This window comes from Tympanuchus pallidicinctus, unplaced genomic scaffold (assembly GCF_026119805.1).
Source record: "Tympanuchus pallidicinctus isolate F22 unplaced genomic scaffold, pur_lepc_1.0 scaffold5, whole genome shotgun sequence".
Taxonomy (NCBI): domain Eukaryota; kingdom Metazoa; phylum Chordata; class Aves; order Galliformes; family Phasianidae; genus Tympanuchus; species Tympanuchus pallidicinctus.
The window spans coordinates 8745780-8753009 of NW_026294769.1; the positions used below are offsets into that span (position 1 = coordinate 8745780).

Sequence of the window (7230 nt, forward strand, 5' to 3'; positions counted from 1 at the left end):
AAGGAGAAAAGGGAGGGAATAAAAGACAAGAAGAAGATTTTCAGAACTGAAGGGAGCATTCAGGCCTGCCTGTTGGTGCTCAATGGACTCAGCAATTCTCTGCCCAGATGTGCCAGGATAACAGAGTCTACAAGAAAGACTTGAGAGTCCTCAGGAATATCTTTTCAAAGCACTGAAGAATCAGAACAAAACAAAAATTCAGCAATGTGTGAAAGTATGGAAGTTCCCCACCATTTGCAGGAGAACTAACAGTAAGAATCTGAATTTAAATCAGTTGCAAGACAAGAGGTGGAAGAAATGCCTGTGACTAGTCAGACTGTGAACTGCCACTATGAAGAAGTTATATGAGAGGCAAATATAACGCTAGGACGTATCAGGCAAAATATTTACACTTCTCCTCTTCAAATACTATTACGTAAGATCTCATCAGGTCATGCACTTGAATAAGACACAGTAATGTTAGATTATCTCCTATTCTATTCTCTTTTTTGAGAAAATAAAGTTGTTTAAGTGGTTGAAACCTAATGAGACACTGGCTAATGGAAAATTAAAATGTATTAGGGCAGTAAGCAAAGAGAGAGAATGTATTTGTGCCAGAATTTGATGCTGCAGGTATAAGGTCAGCTGAATATCAAGTAGCTATCAGTACATTTAGTACAATGTTAGAAGACTCTTTTATATTATAGAACAAATGGGTGAGCACTAAAAGGCTGAATTACATTAAAAGGACATTTTAAGGAAATATCACATCCATCAATATATTTTTCACTCATTTTCATTATTCATTTTTCACATGCATTTGTTTTAATTCAGTTATCTAGTCTTTTAGTTCAACATACCTTTACTTTTCTTCAGTCTATATTCCCTCCTAGAGATAAATAGGTATAATAGATACAACCCATTTTAAAGCTCTGAGAGGCTTATTGAAAATGGGTTACCAGTCCACTCATAGTATAGGATTTAAAATACTGCATCTCACATAATTTCTCAGAAAGACAAGCTATATCCAAGCTTTTAATGAACAAAAGTGCTTCTCTATCATGCCCAGTTTCATTACAAAAGATAACAGTTGAGTACTAATTTTAAAACAACAGCTTAAAGGAAACTTTTTAATATGCCTTCCACTGCAAGCTGTGGAGAGAACCATGAGGGGAAATACCTTGAAATTTCTATGACCTAAGAATGATAAAACACCTTTTAAAACTTTGAAAATCATTAGGAGAGAAGGACGAGGGGCTGAGTCTCTTTAATCTTCAATTTAATGTATCAGTGAACAGTCTGTATGACATAACATGTTGCATACTCAACAAGCTTGCAAATCATACTGGAATGGATCGACTTACACAATTGATGTTGCTTCTGCAAGAGACAGAGCTGCCATCCAGAGGAACAATGGCACCTGGAAAAGTAAGCAAATGTGAAACCTGCGAAGTTCAAATTGTTTGCAGAGGAGTATGGAAAGAAAAATCCCAGATTTGTGTATACAGTTGTGGATTACAGAATCACCAAGGTTGGAAGAGACCTATAAGACCATCCACCTGTCACCAATAGTTCTCACTAAACCATGTCCCCTCAACACAACTTCACAACTGTTTTATTCCTTGAACTCCTCCAGGGTCAGTGACTCCACCACCTCCCTGGGCAGTCATTCCAGTGCCTGACCACTCTTTCAGAAAAGTTGCATTTCCTAATGTCCAGCCTGAATCTTCCCTGGAAAACTTGAGGCCATTCCCTCTAGTCCTTGAACTAAGTACGACCCTTACGGAATAGCTTTTGGGGTTATAGTAACATTTCATAAAAACATCAGCTCGGTGTTGTTGATTAAAAGAAAATTAAATATTTAAAGTGATCAAAGATTTACAGACCTGCTAGGAAAAAGAGAGGAGTAGGAAATTGTATAAGTCCCTGTTGGACCTATATCTTGAAGTCTGTTTTTACTCCTGATTTTAAAGGAAAACAAGCTATGAAGATAGTGATAAAGGAGTATTAGAATATTGTGTAGGTTTTCTCCATCAATAGCTAATAAGATATGATCATTTAACCTAAGACGATAGTTTTCTGGGGAGAAAATGCGCTAACTCAACGTTAACTCCTGTTAACTAGACACATCATATATTTGTAGCTCTTTGCCATAAGAACTGACGAGTTTTTAAAGTTCCTGTAGGCTTAAAAAGATGTTGGAAATCTATGGTGTGAAAGAAAAAGATACACCAATGGCTTCAAAGCACGAAGGATGTTAACTGTGTTAAAATGAGGAGTGCTAGTTGAATTTTTGAAATACACATATCTGCTGTTTTATCATCTTCCACTCTTTAATGTGAGAGGTGAGATATTGTGCCAGATGAACCCTTGACCAAATACAGTTATGTTATTTGGCCCAGATCTCAGTCTTTGACAAGTCTGCTCTTCTCTTCCCTGCATGCTAATTTTCACATGTCATGAAGAATTCTAGGCACATGTTCTACATGTGCTAACAGAGGTGCTTAATATGGACAATCAAACAACACAAGATGGAGGAAAGTGCAGCAGACAAGCAAAGATTAATTTAGACGTAGCTGGTGTGCTCCAACTCTCACTCCAGAATTGAACCCAAATTCAAGAGAACATTGGAAATTTGCTTAAATGCATTGTGACTCCTTGATGTGAAATGAGAAAAATAATAGCAACTGCTTTTCCCTTGATATTTCCATTTCAATTGTGTTTGTTTAATACTTAACACAAAGTTAAAACATCACCATTTGAAGCCTCTGGTATTAGTAGTATTGTTATTACTAGTGTTATTAGACTGTAACTTTTAGCAAAGAGGATTTATAACCCAGAAAGATGAAGCAGAGGCGGTGGCTGCAATTCAGTTCAGGCAATTGCTTTGCAAATGAATTTCTAGTATCCCAGATGTAACAAGACTATTTTTCTATGTCTCTCTTCTTTTACTTCCTCCTGTTTAGGATTGATTCCACTCAGAATAGAAAATAAAAATATAATGAAGGTTTAATGCCTTCAGGAGCATTCCTTATGCAGACAGCATCCTTATGCAGACTCTAGTATCCTTATGTATTAAATATATCTTATTCTTTCATTAATAATGAGTTCATTTGTCAAAGTACATCTTTATGATCTCCATTCAAGACAATACAGTTCAGAAAAATCAAGCTATTGCAGCACATGTACTATTTTTAACACTACAAAAGAAAGAGTCCATCTGAAAATAATGTTCCTGTTTTCAGCTTTGTCAACTAATTGAAACCAAAGAGCAAAAGTTATAAGATTATCTTACAAGGCTTTTAACAAAGAAAGGTATGTTAATAAACGTGGTCAAAATAAATTTCACTATAATTCTAAGTGTTCCACTTAAAAATGCTTAAGAGATTGTTACTAAAAAACTTTTTATTAATGAAAATACATTTTAAAAGTTTATTCAAGGACAGGTATGTCCAGATTTTCGTTTGTTTTTAGTTTTAGTATTAAGGATTATGGATAATAGTATTCTGGCTTGTGAAATACTAGTGTACTAATGAAAGAAGTATTTCAGATAAAGGAGGAAGCTATATAGTTATGCCATAAAATGTCTTATAAAGATTACATACTCATAGTTCAGCATGAAAATCTCAAAACCTCTCTTGCCTCCAGTGGAAGCAAAAGAATCTTAGCTAGGATTTGCATGGAATCTTGTAAGAGATAAATACTAAATCAAAGGAAAGAGTTTTCTTTACTTGCATGAAGTTCTGATTTCCCCTCTCTTCTTGCCATGAGAGTAGTTGCTTTAGGAGGGGGGTTGGACTCGATCTCTTGAGGTCCTTCCTGCCCTTGCAATTCTGTGATTCTCCATGCCTAGTGTGTTTTGAAGGAGCAAATGGAGCAGAAGCTGCAGTGTGGTTCTGATGGCCCACTTCCAAATCTGCCTGCCCTGAGCTGGAGCTCTCTGCTGAACTCAATGACTTCTTGAGGTCCCTTCCAACCCCTGCAATCCTGTAATCATCAGATTCAGATGTGCAGGCTAGGGAAGAAGAGTAGTCTGAAGCCCATTAGTATTCAGGCCTCTGTCTTCTTAAGGTTCATGGGCTTTATGTCTAATTACCAGCATTGGTTATGCAAAGCAAAAATTCTTACTGTTATATCTGAGTTGTCTACACACACGCATTCATTTACACTTTGAGGAGGACATCATATATATTTTGGTACCTATAACAATCACTTAGAATTTATATAGAAATAGGACAAGTTAGAAAAAAAGTTAGGAGAAGTAAATTTCATTACTGCTTAGAGGTACAGTAAATAACAAAGCATAATTCTTCATTGAATTCATTGTTGCACTATTTAGTTTTCTCCATCCAGTGTTTTTACTTTTGGGCAAGAAAATACGTTATTAATATGGGAGTTAAATCTATCACTACACATGTATAACCAATAAATATACAGATATCATAACTATGAAATAAACAAGAGAGTTTGGCTAAGCATGTCATTATAACAAAAAGAGAGTAAATGAGAGTGCTTACTCTTGTCCTGGACTTGCTGTAAAACTCCAAAAGAAGAATCTCCAGAAAGAGATCTTCCCTACTGGTAGTCAGCTCTTACATGGGTCTAGGAGAGCTGGAACCAGGCTCCACCCTTTCAAGCAGCACAGGTGAACTGCCTTCACCTGTGCTCCCATGGCTGACTCATTGCTTGCCTCAGGTGATCAATCAGAGGTGCAGGCTGTGATTCAGCAGTTCCCATACAACACTCAAGTTCTTTTATTCATTTAGATACATTTTTTCTTTGTTCATGTTGTTTAGTACATACATTCCTGGAAACTGAATTATTTGTTATTGAGATTTCCTAAACTAAAAAAAAGGCACTGGTAAAGGCATTTTCAGGTTAGTGAAAATGTTACTAATTTCTTTTAAACACAAAGATTTAAGATTCTTATTTTCCTTTTGAAAAGAAAAATACACATCTCTAAAAATGGTAACATAAAATGACTGAAAATAATAAACCTGCAGTGGCCCTCAAACCTAAAATCAAGCTCTGCATCAGAGAATTAGCTGCAAAATGTGAGAAAAAGCCTCCCTTCAAGAATACACAGCACAATCATCAACTCTCAGTAACGTCAAAGGCCTTCATCTTTTAATGAGTTTAGACATTAAAGCCAGGCTGGATAGGGCCCTGGGCAGCCTGGTCTAATATTGAACAGGGAGGTTGGAGATTCATGATCCTTGAGGTCCTTTCCAATGCAAGCCATTCTATAGTTCTATGATTGTGCCCAATCCTGAAATGTTGTTTTTTTTAATATATATTTTTAGAATATTTTATTTTAATTATATTTTAAAACACCTTAGGACTTTACTTTTAGGATATTATCACAGTTTAACTAACTTTCCAGAAGTTCTTAGTTAAGCATGACCAGTACTTTTTCCTATTGGTGGTTACCAGTCACGAATGTGTGGGAAAAACTCCTGCCTAATGCTGGCAAAGACATGCATATAATTCATGTGATCCCCAGCAATGCCAAGCCTTATCAAACTTTAGCCACACTGTCTCCTGTGGGAAATTCCTTTAGAAACTGTACAGAAATTGGAACAATAATCTCCTCTGAACAGATTTTCCATCATTTATATATCTGTGATACAAGGTCAGATATGATTCTTAATCTTCAAGCAGTTTGACTTAACTCATGGGATTCCACAACTGTGAGCCCTTTCTCTCTGCTGCATCACTTCAATATTTGAAACACAAAATCCTTTTGAAGTTAGGATGCTTTTAGTTCTGCATTTGCTTGTCAAGGGACCTCATTAGTGTCAGTTTTCTGTTATCAGCAGGCAAAGAGAAGCTCCACATGACTGTACTTTATTTTTTGGCAGAATGAATTGTACGTACATTATATAACTAAGATACTTCCTAAATTGAACCAGTATGATTACAGAATGGTTACTTCAACACAGCCATGTTCAAAATAGAACTGAAAGCTTTGCAGACTGTCCTAAATTTCTAAGTACAAAAAAATTTGAAGCATGTTGTTTCCTTTGAGCTCTCACATGAATTAGTTAGAGTTAGAATTAACACAAAGAATGAATATCATATAATGGTCAAGATTCCAATTAAGAAGTTTAATCCACATTTCAATAACCATTCCTCTGTTGGTTATCAGAAGTATGAAAAAGGAAATAAATCAAGTGTGTACCTTAAAATGAATAGTAAATTCATGCTATTTTCCTCAATTTTCAGTTAGGCTTGGATGTGGTGATCATTGACCTCTGATAGTTCTTCACAAGAAAAGCAGAAGCTCTCATGCTTTTATCAAACGCCCATGTTTCTTATGGTGGTGCTTGAAAGTTTTGTGCAGGCAGGATTTTGTCTCAATTCTGACCCTTACCAAAGCCAAGTTTTCACAAATCAGTAAGTTACTAACATACAGAATAATGGAATCACAAATTCACATATGACACAAAACCTTTAAAAGATCTCATTACAGTGCAGGAGGTTCATGTCATATTCCAGAAGGAATTAGTCTCTTGTACCTTCTTTTAAAGGATCAGGTAAAACTGAAGAAACACTACCGCTGGTAACTGAAAAATTTGTGTTCACAGTACTCTCTGTAATTCTCTTTCACCAAAACCAAAGTGATTTAAAACACCTGATGAGTGGTTAAAGTAGCTCTTATCCCCATGAAAACCTGAGATTACTTGTATGCAATAGAGTTTGCAGGAGTGTTATTATCTCCAAACTGAACCCGTTAAGGGTGCTTGGGGCATTTCTTCTTTTTAACTCTACCAGCGATGCCTTGGACCTCCATAGTCACCCTGTCTCCTCCCCTTCCAAATCCAAGTTTCTCATGTCATGTTTCATACACTTCTCATAGTTCCCTGTCCCAGCTCCACATAAACTCAGCCCTGAACAGCAATTAAAATACTATAAGCCAAGGTCCTGCTGAACCCAGACCTCTATGAGGTGTGAGGACACACCTTGCAGGGAAGAAAACTTGACAGCTGTTTGTTTTATCTGGTCAATTTGCTGGGTATTTTGGGGGAGGGCAGTAGCTGAACTGGCTCCTGCTTTGCTGGCCATGTTTCAGAGGAAGCAGCTGGCTTTTGCTACTCCTTGAAAGACAGAATGATTATTTTGTATTTCTTTCTTGCATCACCCTGATACAATGCACTTTGATAACACAGCTCACGGTTTTTACCTTGCTGATTTCAAGCCACTTACTTACCATATCACTGTCACCTTCAGATGTGGATCATGACATCCAAA

General features: G+C 36.5%; 1 long non-coding RNA gene across 1 annotated transcript; it reads right to left on the reverse strand.

Annotated features, from left to right (window-relative positions):
• Positions 1-1241: 1241 nt before the first annotated feature.
• LOC128091146 (uncharacterized) lies at positions 1242-4568 on the reverse strand. Its single transcript, XR_008211268.1, has 2 exons — positions 4497-4568; positions 1242-1399 (listed from the first exon to the last, which is right to left on the reverse strand). It is a non-coding gene; the product is annotated as an uncharacterized LOC128091146 (long non-coding RNA).
• Positions 4569-7230: the final 2662 nt, after the last annotated feature.